The sequence below is a fragment of the Argiope bruennichi genome, chromosome 9, assembly GCF_947563725.1.
Source record: "Argiope bruennichi chromosome 9, qqArgBrue1.1, whole genome shotgun sequence".
NCBI classification, from domain to species: Eukaryota; Metazoa; Arthropoda; class Arachnida; order Araneae; family Araneidae; genus Argiope; species Argiope bruennichi.
In genome coordinates, this window is record NC_079159.1 from 5170610 (window position 1) to 5192351 (window position 21742).

At 31.0% G+C, this 21742-nt stretch overlaps 1 protein-coding gene across 1 annotated transcript in view; it reads right to left on the reverse strand.

The window, feature by feature from the left end:
• Positions 1–20324, reverse strand: part of LOC129983871 (innexin inx2-like) — a 28357-nt gene extending 8033 nt beyond the window's left edge. Inside the window, exon 1 of the mRNA XM_056093539.1 lies at positions 20166–20324. The gene's annotated coding sequence lies outside the window, so the exon portion shown is untranslated. The remainder of the gene's footprint in view (positions 1–20165) is intronic.
• Between the last annotated feature and the right edge of the window lie 1418 nt (positions 20325–21742).

Here is a 21742-nt window from a genome sequence, read left to right on the forward strand (position 1 = left end):
GCGATGATCTAACACCAACCACGTCCTTTCTGAGGATCCAGTTGGAAAATTTTAACTATGGTCAGATGAGGAGGATGGCACACGAATTAGAAATCCTCTTTAAATTTCCACACCAACAGAATGGCGTTTCATTTTAGGCAGGTTTTAACGCCCACTAAGTCCTTTTACTCAGGAATTCTTCCCTGAAATCGGATCTAAAATGGATCGCCATAATGTGTTAAAAGAAAAAGAATGAAATGGGTGGATTCCCCGGTCAAAACGCTAATAAAAGTTGTAAAAATTTCGATTTGATTGTGAAGTGGAAACAACATGTTTCAATTTCACTATTGCCAATATAAATCCTGGTTGAATTAAAACAGAAAAAGCTTATCGTATAAAATTCCCATAAGCGACCGCCCCTTCAAAATTTGGAATTACCATACATTGGGAATATTAAACCTAAGAAATGGTGAATATCTGAATCATTACCGTGGTCCCCTTCTGAAAATAACTTTTATTATATATTTAGTCCAATTTAAATATTTTCAGTTCGAAGTTCAAAAGTTTAACAAAAAAAGTTCCATTAAAAAAATTCCTACAACTAACCGAAATAAATTTTTAGTGCATATAACGTACTTAACTACAGAATGTTGTGCGAGTCAAAATCAGTAGCATTTCATTTTTTTTGTACCACTATAAAACTCAATTATGAAAGATTTTCCGTAATATCTTTATATAATTCGTAATTATATAAATTTCTACACATTGAAATAGACCCTTATTCGATTAAGCATTTTATTAAAAATTACTCTTATAAATAAATTTTTCATACATAAAGTCAACAAAACACTTTAAATAAATATCGCATCTCGAAGCCTAAAAATGCTTTTAAAAAATAACCAGCATTATTAACGTCATCATTGCTATTGTTATAAAAGCTATTCATTTGATTCAAGATTTTCTTGAGTATATCTACTATTTTATGCAGGATATCCACTGAGATTTTTTTATAGTATTTGTTCTACAAGATTATCTTTTTAAGATTTACGAGTAAAGATAAAATGTTCTTCCAAAACTGTAATATCGCGATCAGCTGTAAATTTTATTACATGTACATACATGGTAGTGAGCTTCTTGTACTTCAGACGTATTTGAAAATTTATTTGAATTTGCGTATTTGCAAGCCGATTTTCCTGTTGTATAAAATATAGTTAGCCCATAAAAGTCCCCAAAACAAATTTACAAAACTATATTACAGAGAAATGAGAGAGCACCAAAAAATTCGTATTAATACTTCAGATATATAACACATTTTAGAATGAATCTGCTCACTGAAAAGCCGTGTCTTAAAGTAAAAGTATCAACAACAGAAAACAACTTTCAAGGTTTTATTTTTTTACCATTTTTAAAGTAAGACGATTAAGAGTTTGATAAAAGGAAAGAATAGCAAAAATTAAAATAATCGTCATAACAGTCACGTGTCAAATAACTGCACGCTATCTTATTCTGAGTTTAGCCCAATGGCGTAGCGATCGAGGGGCAAGGGCGGTATGGTTACAGATGTAACGGAAGAAAATCCTAGGGGCACCATGGGAGCAAAATCATAATGAATGCCATTTTTAAACAGAAATATCACGATAGGGCGTAAAAAATCATATGCCCTAGGTGTTGCTTACACTCAACGTCACTGCCTCAATACATATTGCTATAACGATACAATCATCAATGTGTATTGAGAGCAAGGAATAGTTAAAAAGACCATACTATGAATTATGATTAAATTTAACTCTTACTGCAAAATGTGTAATGGATTAAAAAATAATGGCAAGTTGCACTAATACACATCACATTATGAAGAACACATGAATATAATCGAAGCGATAGCAAAAATTGACGGAGATAAAAAAAAAATGGAGAAAGAACCGACTGAAATTACACTTCCTAAACATTATTATATACCAGCATTACTATAAAACTTGCTACAGCAGCATTTCAAACAGACAACCATAACAAAACAAAACAAAAAAAAAATCTATGACTAAGTGAAAAACGATCAAAGTAAGAAGGTTTGAATTTCCTTTTTATGGATAAACTATTCTCACTTGCGACACACAATCTGCTAAAAATAAAGAACTGTTACACAATATTAACATTTGTACAAGGCATCAAATTTTCGAAAGATGCGAATTTATATTACTACATCTTAACGACGAAAAGTTGCCACCAATAAACCATAAAGTTGCTTCATGTTATTCAGCTGCTACATAACATCACAGCTCGATCTGAGGCAGCCTTGAACTGCTTCTCTACGACATCCATCTGATGGAAGACATCTCAAAAAACAAAGCCCCAAGGTCAAGCAGATAGGATGTTTGTTTGGCCTGCGTCTTATGTAATAACTTCTGCAACATTTTCATACTTCATCAAAAGTAGCACAACTATGTTTCCATTCTTAAAAGAAGCAATGAGATACTGATTTCCTTTCCTTTAAAACAGATGCATTAAAGTGACTGACAGGGAATTGATATAAGATACGAAAAGTAAAATTATGTATTTGGAGGAGTTTAAGGAAGATCAAATCTAATATAAACACCATCTGATAACACAGATCCGGATTCAGTTATCAGGGAGCCCTTAGGCAAGTGTTGGGGACTCTTCACTTCTAATTTCCTACAACAAATATTTTTGACTGATTTTAATTCTCTACATAAGCCGTTTTAAATAACAAATTTTGATATATTACTAAATAGGTCCCTTTCAAAAGAGTTCAAATATTCCGAAAAAGAAATTTAGAAGCAATTTTAAACAAAATGAACACAATTTAAATATTAATTAAAAAGTCGGTCATTCTTAAAATTAGATATAAGGTTGAGTGCATGGTCCATGTCAATAAAATGAAAGTTAAAAATTAATAGAAAATACTGGAAATTTATACATATAAATATCGAAATTTCAGACCCCTCTTCCCAGGACAATTGCTATAAGAAAATCCGGCTGAAATAAATTTCAATAGAGGGAGTATACTTAAGGGAAAATAAATAGGAAATTTTATAATTTCATAAATAAACATGACTTAATCAAGAAGAGTTACTTAAATAAGAAAATTTTTAAAATTAATAAATATGACGGTAATTAATGAACTGACAGCACATAAACGTAACGCAAAAACGTAAGCAGAAGCAATTCGTCATTTTATAATTTTTAAGACGGTAAAAAGAGTACCTCACAATTAAACAACGTCCATTGGATATAGCATTTCATTATATTATGTTTAAACTTGAAGTGCATCAATTAATTAAAAATGAATTTAAATAATAGTGAGCATTATTTTTGACTAGAGCTTGTGGTTCTTCCCTTTATACATCCCCTTGAGATGCCACTGCCTAAAAAGCAATTAAATTTATTACATAAAAAAATCCTACCATACGGAAGATAGTTCTTATTTCAACGAATCATTTAACACGTACCCCACTTTCGCTTCTTTAATTATTGCACTTGAGTCAGACAGGATGAGTTCTACGTACATTACGAAAACTAACAAAAACTAAAAAAGAAATTTCCTAAGTGATTATAGGAATTCCCCATCTCTTTTGTCTAATTGTTAAAATTGAGGTCACACTAAAAGCCTACTGAATGAAAAGTTAGTTTCCGCCCCCTTCTGTAGTCAGAAGACGTTGCTTATGAGTTGAGGATAAACAGAACTCGAACAGGTCACGAACTCGAGAGTAGCACCAGGACAAGTTTTAAAAAATGAAATTCAAAGAATTTATGAAATAATAAACCGCAATTTAACAGACTTAAACGATACAAAAAGTTTCTCCCAGGTTTGGTCCATTTCGTGAGGGGAAAATCTTGTGAACCTCCTTTTCCGCCAAGAGATAACTGCTCTATAATTACTTAAATAGAGATGACTCAAGATGCACATATAATTTCCAATTAATCTACCCTCTGAAATTAATTTCCACTCGAATGCCGGTTTAATTGTAACTAACTTCTGCGTTGCGCGAGCCTCTCCCATTGTATCAGCAAATTCATTATCAAAACTATACACATTCAAAATGTTTTATCGCGTTCTTCTCCATGCTTACTATCTTAGTGGATCCTCAAAGCTACGCTCGTTATGGATTTTAAAAAGAAATCTTGAGAATAGATAAATATTGAACTTATTTCCTTAAAGTTGCGAAGAAAAAAAAATTGCAAGAATCCACACTTGTTCCTTCAAAGAATGCCAGGCATGCACAAATTTCGTATTTATGTTTTTTTTTTTTTTTTTTTTTTTTTTAACATTTATGAATACAATTTTCTTAAAAGCCCAAGAAATATAACATCCAACCATAATAAATACAAGTCTCATTTGAAAAGTTAATTTTCTAGACATTAAAAATTGTACGATCAAAACAACCGGGCCTTCAAATGGTCAAGGCGAATAATGGAAGCAACAAAATAGCTTTAATATTGAAATACGAATGAGCAGACACTGAAAACCTACACTACTATTGATTTTTACCACCTTCAAATAGTACAGAAAACAAAATATATTTAACAATTTTCCTCACGTATTGCGATTCGAATACTAATGAGTTAGTAAATGTAGCAAAACATTGTTGGATTTGAAATACAACAAATTAAACGAAGACATTTTTATGACATGAAATTAATGTCATTAATTCTAATTAGCTTACCCGGCATAATTTTTATGATAACTAGCGATAGCATTCCATGCGATTTACCCTTAATATTAACATTCAACCAACGAATTTTGATGACGGGTGTAAGTTGATAAGCTATGGCAAACTAATTAAGACGAAAGCAATTAATTTTACACGTCGCCAACAATTAAGGAGGAATTATATTTAGTTCATGATTACAGCCATAAGGCATTGCATATCTCATTACGATGCCAACTATGTTGCCTCATTAATAGCCGGAGTCCCATCAACTTTCCTATGTCAAAACAATTAATCTTTTCCTCATTATTTCTTTACATATTTACAACTTCATGTTTATAGTTCATTCATCTACATATAATAACTACAAGCATGACCCAGACATGAGCATGGCCCAAAGCATTTTATATCTTCAAACCAGGCAGGAACTTTATTGTAATGGACGCAACAGTCAGCATGTGCAGATACAGAATTACCATCATTACATCACACTTTAGAATAGCTTAGCTAATGATTTTTTTAAAAACTCTTCGCCCTTTTGAAGTTGATGAGTAATACATTTTTGAGAACTGCCTAAACCACCAACAAAATTCTTATATTTCCGTTGGAAAACCATACAATAGATGCATATAAGCAATGACTATTAACCACAATTCATTTATGGCAACATTCCTTCCCTCCTTTAGAATGAAGATTTTGATGTCGAACACAGGATGTTTTTTTTAAACTTTAAAGAAAGCACATTTGTAAATTATGACGCAGATTAGATGAACGTCTAAGATTTTTTTGTTAATACTTAACAAACCACTGGCGCTACTACGGCGACATTGGGTTACATTCACTTTAAGCTTAAAACACATAATGCGTTTTTTATACATAATCATGATGCCATTACCTTAATTAGCAATCGATATTAATAGCTGATCTAAACAAAGATTTGTTCTATATTGTTTCAATAAAAAATTGAATTATATATGTTTTAAGTCTTCAATATACATGTAATCCAATATCGCCGGAAAGTTTTAAGGGTTAAACATAGAGCTTTAAAGCCACAAAGCCAACTTGATCCTCATCATTTTATTTCATAGTCAGATGAGGAAGGGGACACCTCAAGCAGGATCCTTTCTCAAAACATCCTCGCCAGAGGACATTTACTCCCCGAGGTTAGATATAATAACGCAAGTGTACACGCATACCAATCTTTGGTAGAAACAGACGCGATACATTTAACTCAACCCCAAACTCAACTTTCTGGATATCAAGACTTCACCTAGGTTAAATGCCATCTACATGCCTAAATCTTTTCTTTATCATATCCAGCATAAGGAAGATCCGACAGATTCAGTGTTCACTAGATTCGTATACGAGCAGGATTCGAATGGAATTATTTTCTGTCCTGAAGTCGAAAAGTGACTACAGCTCCGCAACATTTAAAGGATGCGAATTTTACTTGACTGCAGTGTGGATGACATCTTAGTGTTCACTTATATGGAAGGGTTGTGACAAATATATTTATATTATAAAGGGGGTATGTGCAAGACCGATTTAACTCTTTAAGAGTTGCCTGGACAGCAGGTTCCATCATTTTTTTTTTCCAAACTCAGACTTTTTTTATAATAAAATGAATTAAATTATAAGATAAATACAATTAGTAACAGGTTACTTTCCAAGATTTTCGGTTTTAGTAACTTCCGAAACAAAAATTTAAGTTTTAATCAAATATTTTAATATATTCGAATATATGACTAAGAAATAATATATGTAATTAGATTATGAATTTGAAAATGGTGCTAAACAATACTGTTCAGAATAGTTGTCCCCTCGATAATTCTAGTCCGGGTGCTTTAAATGAAGAAGAAAAATCACGAAAGGCAGCACTTTTTTCGCTTTTATATGTGATGCAATATAAAAACAAACTTTTAGGGGAGTTAACAAATTTCATTACAGGAAACATTTTACAACAGATACACGAAACTTGACACTTTAAATAGGGTTATACCGACAGCCATTGTAGAAGATTTAAAAGTCAAATCAATGGCGGAAATTTCTTATTTAATCAAGTCCTATAGAAAGAAAAGAATTTGGATAAAAAGCCGTCGGAAAATGTAAGTATCTTTTGACCTAGCATTTGTTTTGACTTCCTTTTCTGAGTCAATTTCGAAACCCACTATTAACAGATTCGCAAGGCTGAATGTATACATAAAAAGCTGATGGGATTCAATGACTTTTACATTATGCTCGTTTTCGCATACAACTATCTTCCGCAGTTATAATGTTTTCGGCTTTTCCTGAATGACGTACTGTTATCACCCGTGAAAACAAAAATTAGTCGCAATAAGTCTCAGCAGGGAGAAAAAAAAAAGCAAGTTGCAAAATATGAACAAGAAAAGGCCTCACAGAACAAGAAGGCGCTGTTGCTAACCCTAAAGCAATTTAAAATCCCTGAAATTTGCTATTTGCAAAGGATTGTTTTGTCAACTGTCAAAATATTAACGTTATCTTGCGGCTTTTTTCCAACAGTAGCATATGGAAATAAATTTAAAGATGTATGAATGTTTTGAACAAATACGAAACAGTGGAATTTTAGATATTTGAGTTTTTCACATAAAACATGTTGCCATCACAAATTTCCTAAAAATGTCTTTTACATCCGGTTTTCAAGAACTGCATTCGATAGTTCGATGCTCGAGTTTATTCTGATTTATCTCCAGAAAATGGATAATTAGTATGTTCTAAAATCGTAGGAAAACATTCAATTATTTTGAGGAAAAGCCCCGAAATAATGAAACATTTTTTAATTTATGTAACGATAAATAAAATTTTATATTCTGAAATTTCGTAATATGCTATATATTTCTCAAGCTGCTATAGTAAATATATCATTGTAAAATCTATTTCTATAGTTTTTAACATATATAATCATACGAAAAATGGAATATTTTACTCATAAGAAAATTTAGGTACGACTAGAGAATCAGATATTTTCTCAAAAAAAAAAAAAAAAAAAAAAATATAGAAAAAATGAATTTAATAATTGCCGATATTTCGTACAATTCGACGGGCTGTTAAAAATTCTATTATCTTTCAATTACCTCGTATGTTTTTCAACGTGGTGAGTTTTGTTCGAAACCCCGGCGAATAAAATATAATCAATACGAAATAAAATATAAATCCATATACTTCTTTCTGCTGATCAAGTTAACTCAGATTCAACAATTTCAACATTAAAATCTTACAACCAAACTCACCAATCAAATTTGTTGGTATTTTGAGTTATAATGTTCACGTGTCTACAAGGCAATCCCCCCCCCATCCTGTGAATTTGGTCTACATTTTGAAATAGATCTGCAGTTTGATTAAACATATATTCCTCGTTCTATTTTATACACAATGGCTGTCTTTGTCGCCATTTTATTTATCCGAGGCTCTTAATTGCTATCTAATTAGATGATCCCTTCTAATCTATAGTTGTGAAAAAGAGAAGGGATCATCTAATTAAATAAGACTGGAGTATAAGTTTGCGTCAGGTGGCGAATGTGTCGAGTCAGTTTTTCCATGCAAATAGACGAACACCCAAAAGAGACAATTAGAAAATTCGCAGATTTTTCGGACTCTGAAAGGTATAAAAAGCCGAACAATTCAAGAAAATCTCTCGAGACCAATTATTTGACGATTACAATATTATTTTTTTATTTTTATTCGAAGAACCCAAATAGCAACTTTATTTTAAATTGTTTCAGCCATTCGAACCTAAAACCTATAGGAGGTAGAATATAATTCTTTTCGTTGGTTCAATAAAAGGGATGGGGGGGGGGGATTCAACATGAAGACAGTATAATTAATTTCATACAATCTGTACATTCATACTTTATTCCCTCATATTATGTAGCAAGTGATTCATATATGAATGAAGAAATAACAAAAAGTGTTAGAACAGAAACTACAATGATACTCCTGAAAGAGTCTACATTTAGAAAGAGGACTAGACAGATTTTCTAAAATTAAAACAGAACCACGTAAGGTGCATCCGGGTCCCGTTTTCAAACACGTGACGCTGAGAAGCAAGTACTCGCGGTTCTAGAATCAACTTAACCTTTGACCCACCCTTGTCCACGGAAAGTGTTTCAAACAAACACGGGTCATCTACGGTGCGATAACCGATTCACGAGATTTATGCCGCGGCTGGCCAATGTTTATGGACCAGAGATAACCATGACACGATGGCCGGCAGACTCTGACCCTAATGTGACTATCACCCTCCAATCTCGAAGCACGCTATCGAGCCGTTTACTACTGTGTGCTCAGTGACTCCGCGAAATAAAAACAATGATGCCACACAGATCGATCGTTTCTCTATCGAACAAACAGATTATATGAGGAATTTCAGCGATGTTAGAACGTTCTGGTAAAAGGTGGGGGGATGGGAAGGGAATTCTCAAAATACCAGAAAATAGAAATATTTACCAATAAAATTACAACACAATTTCTTTAAATTAGAAATTACCAAATCTCTAAAAATTTACTGTAAATATTTTTTTTGGGGGGGGGGGATTAATCTTTTTTCGAGAACATCTTTTGAACAAACATTCCCCCCCCCAAAACTTTGCCAAATAATAATACTCATTAATTAATGCTGTATTTGCAGGTTAAATTTTTCAACACCATACTTGAGACGGACGGATTATTAACAAAACTAAATAGGTAATTAATTACCTACAGGCCCGAAATTCTCGAGATTTATTGCGGTTTTTTCATTCTATATTTTTAATAAATTTACAAAGGCCGTGCTCTTTAAATATATCAAATTGTTATCATGATTTGTTTAAATTTCGGAATATTATTTTTCACAACATTCCAACTTAGTTAACTTTCGTAAATTTTCTATTACTTTGTTTAGTAATCCTTCAAAAAAAGTTTTATAACTAAAAAAAATTCGATCCTATTATTAAACATAATATGGATTGTGTTAATCTTTCCTTTTAATATTTTGCGTAAAATTTCTAATTGTACATTTCTTCATACAAGATAAACTGAAATCAAATCTCTTGAAAGTCATCTGGATATTTAAGTTTTATTATTTCAATTTGCCAACTTCTACTACTTGAAAACTATTTAAAGAGATTAAATCAAAATCCAAAATATACTTTTGCAAATAAATAGGGGGGGGGGGTGCCTTTTTTCTAAAATCGAGGTCGGAACATTCATTTCGACTGATAAAGAATAGCGAGTAGAGAAAAAGATTCATTTTTTTATAACAATGAGAAAATTATGTCTTAATTTGCTGGAACACCACATTAATGATAATAAAATGTGATGCTGCAACGCTTATATCAAATTCCAATGAAATTTCAACAAAACAATGATTATAGTTTACTATATCCTAAAATAACAGAACTATCAAGATTTGTACTACTAAAATTGCATCTTTCTCATTTCAAGCTGAAGAAAGACGACTTAAAATGATAATCTATTTGCACATTAAAAGAAAATTCACGAAAAACTTCATTGGGATGATGGTGGAGAAAATTCTAATTCAGTCTATCATGATTACGCTCACTGCCAAAACCATGCTGACAAAGAAACTGCAGTTTTCAAAAAATTAGGATAGAATGTTTCGTTGCTAATTATTACCATCTAAGCTTTAACTGTAAATATATGAATGTCCAAAGCATAGTAACGACCACAGAACAGTTGTTCAGGGAGGATTTTCAATTCGTTCTTTGAAGTCAGCGAATAATCAACAATAATCAGAAGTTATTACTGCTTTTGCTATCTACTTATTAGTCACTAATTCATAACGAATAAGCACATTTTTTAAGGCTTAAATTTTATAATTCACTTTAAACATGTGCAAAAGTATTAAGGATTTAACTTGGTACGTTAAGGAAAATAAATATTAACATATGGGAGATACAAATAAATCTTGAAATAATTAATAAAACTACAAATTTTTAGGGAAAAAATTACCATACTAATTTCTCTGAAAAAATAAAACGTTCCAGAATGGAAATTTGTACTAGTTGTAGAAAAAAAAACACTGTCAGATAGCGATAAAGTTTCTTGATTAATCGATTGTAGATGTCAGTATTTTATGCAGTAATCGCTCCATTCCGATCCGATATTCAGCTCCAGATCTCTCAACTCTTTCAACAATATCGCGATAAGAGGTTCGTCGAGCCTGCACAAAAGAACGATTATTTACAGCTATCACGTAGCTTGAGTTTGCTGATACACAACTCTTTCCGTTTGCTCTCAATTCTATTTACCTCTACACAACCACACAAAACACTTAAAAGCAATTACAGAATAATCGGTTAAGTTTTTTCCCCGCACATTCATTTGCAAGTAAGTGGAGGAAACTGGCAAGTTGTCAAGAGACTCGTGTCTGACACCTGCAGTGAGAAGATACCAACTAATCAACACTGCAAAAAAAATTTCGAAAAATTATATTAGTAACTATATTTTCATTACATTATCTCTCAATTAAAAAGGAAAAGAAGGAAGTAAAATCTGCAACGTTGTAGAACTAAAAGCGGATTTTCAAACAGGCAGACGCCTAAGACCATTAAGTTGACATGAGGGGGGGGGGGAGGTGCGCAGGAAACCGATTACAAAATTTCAGTTGCGAATAAATTTATAAACAAATAAAACTTATTTGAATAATAAAATATTAGAATAACATTAATACTTTATAAAGTATAATTGGCCAGGTTTATATTTCATTACGCTCACTTAGAAATAACATCAGTTTTATTTAAGTCCCGTTTTAAAGCAACACTAGGGCTATTTTGGGACGGACCTCGTCTATTGAACTGCGGTCAGATGAAGAGAACGACACCTGAACCGACCCCCCACTCCAAACTTCCACACCACACCCATTGGATTCAACGTGTACCAGGCCCGATTGCACCACGGTTCTTCAGTGAAATCGGGATTCGAACCTCAACCCCCCCTCCCCCACGGTTCCAAGGCTGAGACCTTACCACCAGGACACCGCGACCCCCACTTAGAAATAAGAATATATATAAAACCCAATATCTGCTTCAATAATAGTGTGACGCAAAGCGAATGCTAGACACTCTGGAATCAAAAAGACAACATATTCACAAAGTTAATTTTAAAAAACTGAAATGAATTACTAACAAGCTAAAAATTCGCTGAAGTGTGAAATTAACCTGATGATCGTATTTAAAAAGAGACCGTTAAGTATACAAATTCGCTATTGGGGCAACTACAAAAGGAAGATAATGTGTTCAAGACAAGCATTAATTTAATGAAATGTTTGGCAAAATGGGAGTTTTTTCAAAAATATTGTTTAATATTAATTTATTTTGAAAATTATTTTGGAACTATGACTGTATTTGAGCTTTGGACAGATGATCCATCCAAATTTCTGCACCACATCAGCGAATAGAGTTAACCCTAGACATCGGATTACGGCCCACCCCAAACACTCGATTTGTGTCGAAGGCATTGATAACAATGTCGGAGACAGAAAACGACGGATGTGTGCATTCAATAACTGAAATCGCTGTAAATGTACTTACTGCAAGCCGCTAATCGCTACATCAGCATTTAGTGCCGCTGTGACTGGTGCGTCACCGGATCATCATAAACAATGAATCTTTGATAATATCGTGGCTTCAAGCCTGGGCCTACTCCCTAGTCCCACATTCGATATACTACAACTGCGACCCATACTAATATTGAAGAATTAAGAGAAAATGGACCATTACATTGGAGGAGTCCCCCATTTCAAGAAGTCAAAATTTAATTTAAGCTACGAATAGAACAAAATTTCATTGGATATTGTAACTCTTGGAAAGATTTAAGTTAATTAGTAACTCATTACTGTAAACGTAATTTTTTGCTTTTCATTACTGCTACATATTTGAATAGTGATCATTTATTCTATAGCTTTAGATGACCAATCTGACAGACTAAATACTGAAATCGTAAAAAATATATTTTTGCTTCACTAACATACCAAAGAGGATCGCCCTTCAGAAACAGCAATAAATAAAACTTGCTGCGCAACTGAATGAAACAGATCCACAAATATACACACAAAGCAGAATCCATTAGAACATTTCTATAACATAAATCAGATCATAAAATGCCATCTATTATTTTGCTTCATCTCTGCAACCGTTACTTTTCACAAAATTAAATGGCACGTGAAATTTGAATTCCATACATTGGAATCGACTCATTAAAAGTGCCAAAAACCACCATTTCGTCTGGATTCCGGATTTCACACTTCAACCGCAATGCATTGCACCATTAATAATTCATAAGGGATTTGGCTACAGCTTGGTATAGAAAACTGTAAATTAACAATTTCACTGTAAAGAAAAGCTAAAATAGATATACGTGGAATGGCAAGACACCTGATTGATTGTCTTTGATTTAAAGCTGATTTTCTGGTCTGGGGGAAGTGGGCATGGGAAAATCATTTGAATATTTTAATTCACATTAAAAAAGAATTGTTTCTGAAGTTTCTACATCTGTTACGCACTGTTTCCGATCATTTCTTTCTCTGCTTAACAGGTAAACTCAACTTTTGAATAATTTAAAATTTACACTTGATTTTATTTCGCAGCTTATTCAAATACTCCATTCAAATAATCTTCAAACGATTTTATAGATATTCAGGCATGATGATCACGAAAGACGAAAAAAAATGCCACTCCTTCCCAAATCTATTTAAATAAAGACTATGATAAATAAACCAATACCTAATATTTTCATCTAGCTTACGCGATTACCTACAAAGCATTTCAAAATGGGATAATACAAGTTATAAGAGAAATGACTCGAAAATTCATTAATTTTCTATTTCCAACCTAATAATTTCGAAATGATCTCGTCATTTTGAACCTAAATTAAATGATGAGGACGGCACTTCAGAGGCCCATTTAAACACTCGAAATTTTCCTACTGCATGGGAGCACGATAGCACGCAAAAGGTAAACCAGTTCTACATATCGATTTTCGACAGAACTGGAAATTACAACACAGTGATCTTTTGAGTTATCATAAAGCAACTACCATCCATTGTTATTAATGCCGTTTATATAACGAAGACCAGGTCCTTCCACCTAATTTTAACACTACACATATATCAAGACTAAGGTGACCACTCATACTGATTTTACCAGTACAGTACTGGTTTTCAGGGCATAAGTCCTGGTTAGTCATTAAACAAAACCAGTACATGAAAAGTACTGGTTTTAGATTAGAAAACATTAAAACAAAAAAAGTAATAAAATGAAAATAATAAAATTAGAAGTGGCAACCCTGATAATTCCTTGTGACATCGTCAGGTGTCGCATGAACAGGACCGCCACGAGATAGGTGGATTGAAATATTTAAAGCCTTTAAAGAAAATGATGTGTCCAATAATATTGGCAAATTGGTAGAGTATTGCCTCTGTATGCCAGGAACTAATGCACCGACCGAATGGGATTTTTCTTCATTAAACAACATCTGGACTAGCGAGAAAACCCAATTGAAAGTGGACACTTTGAAATCCTTATTGATTGTCAAAAATAATTTAAATGCAATCTGTATGGAATTCTATGAAAATATACAGGAAAACAAAAATTTGTTAAAAGCAATTCATTCCTCAGAAAAATATAAAAAAACAAACTAAATTAAATAACTCCTTATGTTTTATTATGTTATTATATTAGGTATGGCTTATCATGTTATGTTATATTTATTATGTTTTATTTTTATATTGTAAAATCCTATTTTAGTTATCACATTTCTTGTGCTTAAATAAACACAACATTTTTTGATATCTAAAAGTTTTTTATTTACTTAAGTATACAGGTTGGCCGTTGAGTGAATTTTTGATAAAAATTTATAAAATTTGGGCGTGGCTGGTCAAAATTCATGTTGTCCTGGTTTCAGGTTAAAAAAAAATGGTCACCTTAATCAAGACGGATCGATTTAAATACACAAGACTAACATATATATAAATAAAATGTCAATCTATCCGCACTCTAATAAAAAAATAATTGTTTTTAATCACTCGAAATTCAGGCTCCACTTTGACTTCAGAGTTATTATTTTCCCACACTGGCTAATCAAAAGTGCTTTCTCGGCAAATTTCCATTTTAGAACTATAACAGTTCAAAATACTTTCACAAGACCTTCCTTCTCCTGCTTTCTTCTTCTGACTGCGTCTTTCGCTGGGCACGGTTTTTACAAAAATAAATAAATAAAATAAATAAGTCAATAAACAAATCTGTATAATGGACAAATTTTTAGCGTAACATGAAAAATAAAACATTGTTAAAACCTACACGCCTACTTTTCCTTACATCAATATTTTTTTACGTATATATATGACGAATCTTGATGAAAATGTTTCCAGCCTCTATTCTCAAAATCCAAGATTCCTTAACCAGGGTTACCTACAGGCAATGTGACATTATGGCTCAGGGAACATACTACATGCATCTCTCTGCAACAGGGTATATTTTTTATTGTCTTAAGAAAAGAACATTTATTATTGTCTTAAGAAATCAACATTTTATTCTTCTCATTAAAATACTGAATCGGTTATTTTGCCTTTTTTTTTTTTTTTTGCATTTATTAAGACAAGAATAACGCAGCGTCTTATTCCATTTATTAGAATATGGCTTCAGCTATTTTGTTGAGTTCATTTAACATTTAAAGAATCACTGAAAAATAAAATTATTTAAACCATGCCATCCAGTTACGACATGAATGATGAACGAACATAACAACCAAATAGGAATTACGGCGAGTCGATTCATGTAATTACTTTTCATCTTTTTGACCTGATTACATTCTACATCAAATTAATTCTTGTACAGTCGGACTGCCTCAATCAAAATAGATTCAGCAAACTTTATAATTTAAAATACTTTCGCAAAATGAAAAGGTTGTCATTTTGTGAAACAACAGTACCCAATTTCATATGAATAGAGGAATTAAAAACTGAAATAATTAAGATTCGTTTTATCATTCAAATAAATTTTAAATTTAATTCAAAATTCTAGTCTTCCGGTGGAGTCAAATCCACACGTTAAGGGTCGTAACCTAAATCCCCGTGGAACATAATGCTTCGAATTCTCCGCCCGTCTGTGATGAAATAAGCTTTTCTGATGGATTGCGGAATCGCCGTCAATGCTAATTCAATTATGAAGGAAGTATTACATATCCGAAAAAAGGAAGTTGTAGAACAGGTGTTAGTGAACCTGTTTCCTCTCAACAAAAAATAAATAAAATAACACAAAATTCGAAAAAAGTTAGGTTGGATTAGCAGACTTGCTCTAGAACAAACAATAGGAAATTAACGAAATTAAAAAAAAATTCGAAATTAAAATAAAAAAAAACGAACAATTCTTAGCTCAAAATAAAGAAATGTTAAGAGAAAGAAATAAAGCAGTAAGTAACAAATTTTAATTTCTGCTGAATAAAATACCATGCTTATTGAGTTTTAAACTTTTTAAAAAGTTTGATTAAAATAAACTCCACTCCTCTAGTAGCGAATCATGATTAAAATATTTTATTTTCACGATTTATTAATTTTAAATCAATGAACCGTGAAAACGATTTCAGTCCAAAGAGCTTCGTCGTCCTTGCATGCAATTCAAATAAATTAAATTCCCAAGCAGTTAAGATTTTAATTAAAAACTGAAAGGTGTGAAACCCACAAACAAATTTTTTTAAAAATAAATTGAGATTTTGATATCCGTCAGACAAATAAAACTTTTTAAAAACATATCTCTCGCAAGTTCTGTCTTAATCGCTTTTCGGCTTACCCAACAGAATTTCGAAAATATAAAGAAAAATGTATTTAATTTCTCAAAAACAAGATTATATGGAAGATTTATTTGTATTGACTATTTATATTAAAATTAATACAAATCGGTAGTAACTGCATTCTGATTTCATACAGAAAGTCAATCTATCGTTTTGCATTTTATTTTTAAGAAATAGTATTTGCAACCATGCTATCATTTTTCAAATTTTGGTACACCTTTAAGTTTAACACACTAGCGAAATTAATTTGGTAATTAATTTACCAATCCATTAAGACTCATTTTGCCATAAAACTAATGCAACTTTGCAATAAAAGAATAAAAATCTAAAAAGATTATCATTGTTAATAAGTTGCATTCAATATAAGAACCGCTCATAGAAACCATAACGACAAAACGAGTCTTTACAGTCAATTTCCATTAATAAAATGACAGGAATGAAAGAAAATTCTTCAATGAAGCCAAGGCATGGGTTAGGTTTAAGTCGCCCTATACTACTACAGTATGATATTAACCCAATTGGAGACAAGCAACGGAAACGGCTGCCGAACGGAAGAGGGAAGATAGAGGGAGGAAAAAAAAGCTTTTAAAGGCTGATAACTTTTTTTTTTTTTTGTTGTTCGTTCACCAAAGGAACTTATTAAACTAAGAACTGCCTCCATAAGTGGCTTACTAAAACTTATTCCCAAGTAGCAACTTCAATTGTTAACAGATGTGCATCATATCTAAGAGGAAGTTTGAGTTGCTATTTAGGATGCCTTTCACTTGAAACAACAAATGTCTACCATGACGCAATGTCTAAAATTGAACGATGTGAATCAAGTTAGCAGTAAATACAAAAGCCTATAAATTACATCTAAAATTCGTATGCTTTGAATACGAAATTTATCAAAACGGCAATCACATTAAAAAAGACAATTTAAAAAAATGCTAATGTAAAGCTCATTAAATCCAAATGAATTTTACCTTAAACTTGTTCATAATTTAAAATTTACAGATTATTTTTGTTATAACAACTTCCCGTTTCTAAGGCAAAACTAGGACTATTTTTTAAAATTTACAGAAGACTCTAAAGACAGAAAAATCTTAATTTTACATGCGGAATTTCGCTTGCAATTAAAACATTTTTTAATTAACATTACACTGTTCCATGTCATTTGTAAAATTCTAGAAAAAGATAAATCTACTAAAAAATTTGGAAGCATTTGTCAAACATTCTCTTCTCCCCCATCACCCATTAAAAAATATAAAAGAACATCTTCATTGGGTAGCAACCGATGAATATCGAAATATTATTCTTAAACTCTCTTTAACTAAGCCCTGAAGTAATATTTTAAAAAAAAGAGAGAGAAAAGAAAAGAAAGAGTGTGTGGGGGCGGGGGAACTGAAAGTTAGGAAGCCTTTAAAAAGAGAAGGGGGGAAAAAATCCTTTCTAAACTGTTCTTAACATTAAAAGCAAATGCCTTATTCCAGCTGTTCTAATATATGCCACGGCAACCAGGTGGCAAAAGTAAGTCTTAGCACAAGCTTAGCACGTGCATATGCAAAAGGTCAGATCAGACGATTTTGTAAACGAAATCACAGTTTAAGTTCTGAACAGTTCAAGAAAGCTTACAAAAATAAAAATTTCATTTCTTTTTTTTTTTAATTTAACAAATTATCATAACACTTAAATCCTAAGTGTAGGAGTATTGAAAACATATTTAAATAAGATATACAGGAAATTAATGCAATAAAAAATTGCCCTAATATATTTAACCAATTGTCAAATTTTTTTAGTAAAATTAAAACTGATTAAAATACATAATACAGCAAATAACTCAAATTGCAAAATAAATATTAAATAAGAAACATTAACTAAGATTAAGAAAGTTCTGAAATTTATGTGAAATACCTTATCAAATTAGTTATTCTAAGAGTAAATAAAATTTCCAATACATTATTTGATGTAAAGGCTAGGTAATCATTTGTATAATACAAATATTTTTTAAAGGCTTAGTTATTCTTTTTTTTTTTTAAATATTTCGGATTTTTTTTTTTTTTTTTAATCTTTGGATTTCTTTCCCACACCAAAACTATCAAAAGACTTCATGAAAATGAATTATAACATTAACAGGTATATAGATCATGAATAAAAACATGATGCACATTTTTGTAATACAAAGATTAAACAAAAGAGTAGATATTTATCAAAATTTTGATTTGTTACTAAGAATTCTCAAGGTGTGCAATGTTACACCAAAGCTGCAAATCTTGCAATTCTAAAAGTAATTCTTAGTATCATGGATTCAAATATTCAATCAGAACATTTATATGTTCTGATTGATATGAACATTATATAGTATAAAATGTTCATATAATTTAAGAAAATTTCACTTAAGGCCTAAAAATAAAAAGATACAGTTAAAAATTTAAGCAGCTTGCTAAAAATCTATATTAAGTTATCTTTATAAGCATTCAACATTTAGCAGATTGTGATAAGAAATTACCAGAATCAAATTTTCAGCATATTTCACATAACATTACTTATAAAATATGAATTAAATATTTTAATATAAAAATATAGTGGATACATTAAGAATGTATTTTGTTATATGCCTTTGCTTTTAAACAGCTTAATTATATTGTATTTCATAGACTTACTATGAATCTTACTGCTCTGAAGATTCAAAAGGAAATATTTGATCAAGTTGAATCAACATATTAAAGATAGTATATTATGTTGCAATTGATAATACTAAATTAAAATTTCACTTTTCTCAAAATGTAATCATTTTACATAATTTTTCAAAATACAATGATGAGTGAAAGCAAAATAAAAATGTCATGATGTATCTTTTAGATAGTGGTCTTCCAAAATATGAGAAACGACACTAAATAAATACTAACTTTAATCAGTAAATAAATTCAACTATTCATTGAAAATACACATTTTTATTCTTTTCAATTACAATATATTAAGTGAAGCTTGATTTCAAAGATCATTCAGAAGTTTTTGTTATTTGACAATTATATATATATCAAAGTGAAAATTTATGTTAATATACTAAAAAATGGATTACAAATAAGAAATACCTTTCGGCACACATTAAATAATACGAATAATTTTTTTTTTTACCGCACTTAAGTAGAATTTTTAATAATTTCATAAACATTCTAAAATAAAAGATAAATCGGAACAGACCAGCAAACCGATTTGTGATGAATTAGAATTTAAAATAATAAATAAATAAATCGAAGAAGAAACCTCATTTGATGAAAATCAATCGCGATAGCATTGTTTTGAAGGAAAAGAAAAAAAAAATTAGCAAATCGTGCATTGATGGTTACGATAGCTTGAGGTAATCATAAAAAGTGAAATAAATATCAGCAATCATAACAATATTCATAGAAATGTAAACAGAACTGCATCATGCATTACCTAAATTACTTTACAATTAATATAAAATTCCGAAAAATGAACATAAAAATTTTTACAAAGAAAAGAAGAAACGTGCGATGCTATGAGATTTAGTAACGTGGACAGACAGCATTTTCTGGAGAAGCTACATTTTTTGGCCGAATCAAACCAGACGGACCACTGGCCAAACCGGTCTCTTCCAAGACGACTAGCACAGAAATTGCGAATAGTTAACTAGATTTTACTATCTGCTTTCCTTTAATGAAAGCATTCTAAAAATTAATCAACGCGCCACTAGGAGATCAAAAAGTTTCTCACCTGAGCACCGCTATGTTAAAATTTGGAAGAAATCCAGGAAAAAAGTAGGAAAAATAAACAATTCCTCGTCAAACTACGCACACGGACGACTGTGCTTTCCTAGTGAACTGCGGGTTGCAATGGCGGATATTTTGCACGACACTTGTTGAACTCGATGGTAAGCACCTCCCTAGGCTAACTTACAGCCAATGGAAGAGCGGGATAGACCATTACAAGGCCGAGAATCAATCAGATTGAGCTTCGTGACGTCAGAAACCTTTTTTTCTACTGTTGGAGTGTGACGTCAGAGTGGACTTCATTTCGTCGTTATCGAAATCTATGGCTTGGGAATGCTGTCAGTCATTTTTTTATTGCATTATTGCAATAAATAAATCAACAGCGAAGCGTCATATTTGCTTACGTATAAGTGTTAATATCGTTGTTAAATGTCCTGGGAATGCTCTTAATAAAATCAGAGATATTACTTGGGTGGTCAGAAAAAAAGATTTATTTTCGGGAAAAAGAAATGCCACACAAAATGTTGCGTTAGTTTTTCGCAATCTCACAATGTTGAAATTGATTCAGTTTTCGAAGAACGAGCAAGTTTATTAAGAAGAAAGCAGAAATTCTTCTAATAATGTTCATTCTTGCTACTTCTTAATCATAAAATAATAACTAATATATTTGTGACATTAGGATTAAGTATAAGAGATTGCAGTAGTTTTCTTCTAAGCATTTTTAAAAGAACGGTGGAAAATATAAAACTTTTTTTTTTTTTTAATATTTTGCTCGTGAGTATTAAATTACTGTGTAAATCTTTACATTCTTAATTTTTTCCAAGCAGAATTTTCATCTCTGTTTTCAATTATAATTTGAAACTTAAGTGGAAAAAAATAATATCTAAATTACTTTGAAACATAAAAAAATAAAAATAATTTTTAGTTTAATTTTGAATTGAATTTAATACTAATTCGAAAATTACTTTTTAAAAGTAATTTCAAGATTGAAACTCCATTTCTAATTCGTAAAAAGCTACCCAAAAAGAACCCAACAAAAGAAACTGATTAATATTTTATGCAAATAGTTTGGCATAGCTCATAAATTAGTGTTTAGTTATTTTTTTTATACTATTAAGATTATTTTGAAAAAATAGATTATATTCTCTTAATCACTTCTGAATCGAACCTAACAATGAAAAAATAAAATACTTTTCTACATGACAACGAGTATATATATATATATATATATATATATATATATATATGAAAACGGTTGAAAAATATATGAAATTATATTATATGATATAGTTTGAAAAATATGTGAAATTATATTATATGAAATAGTTTGAAAAATATTTTTAAGTTCTTGTAATTTGAATAAACAATAAAAAAAATAGAAATATTTTTTTTATTATCAACGCAGTTTATTCAATTTTGGGAAAATAAACTTATGAAGAACAGCTAATCGGGAATAAAGTAATCGTTATGACTAGGTATATTTTATTTACAAACCGCTTTTATTTCCTTTTTAAGAGACCAGTATTCCTAATTTTAGATTTCCGTCTCAGGTGTTGGTTCTTACTTTCTTGGAGGGAAAAA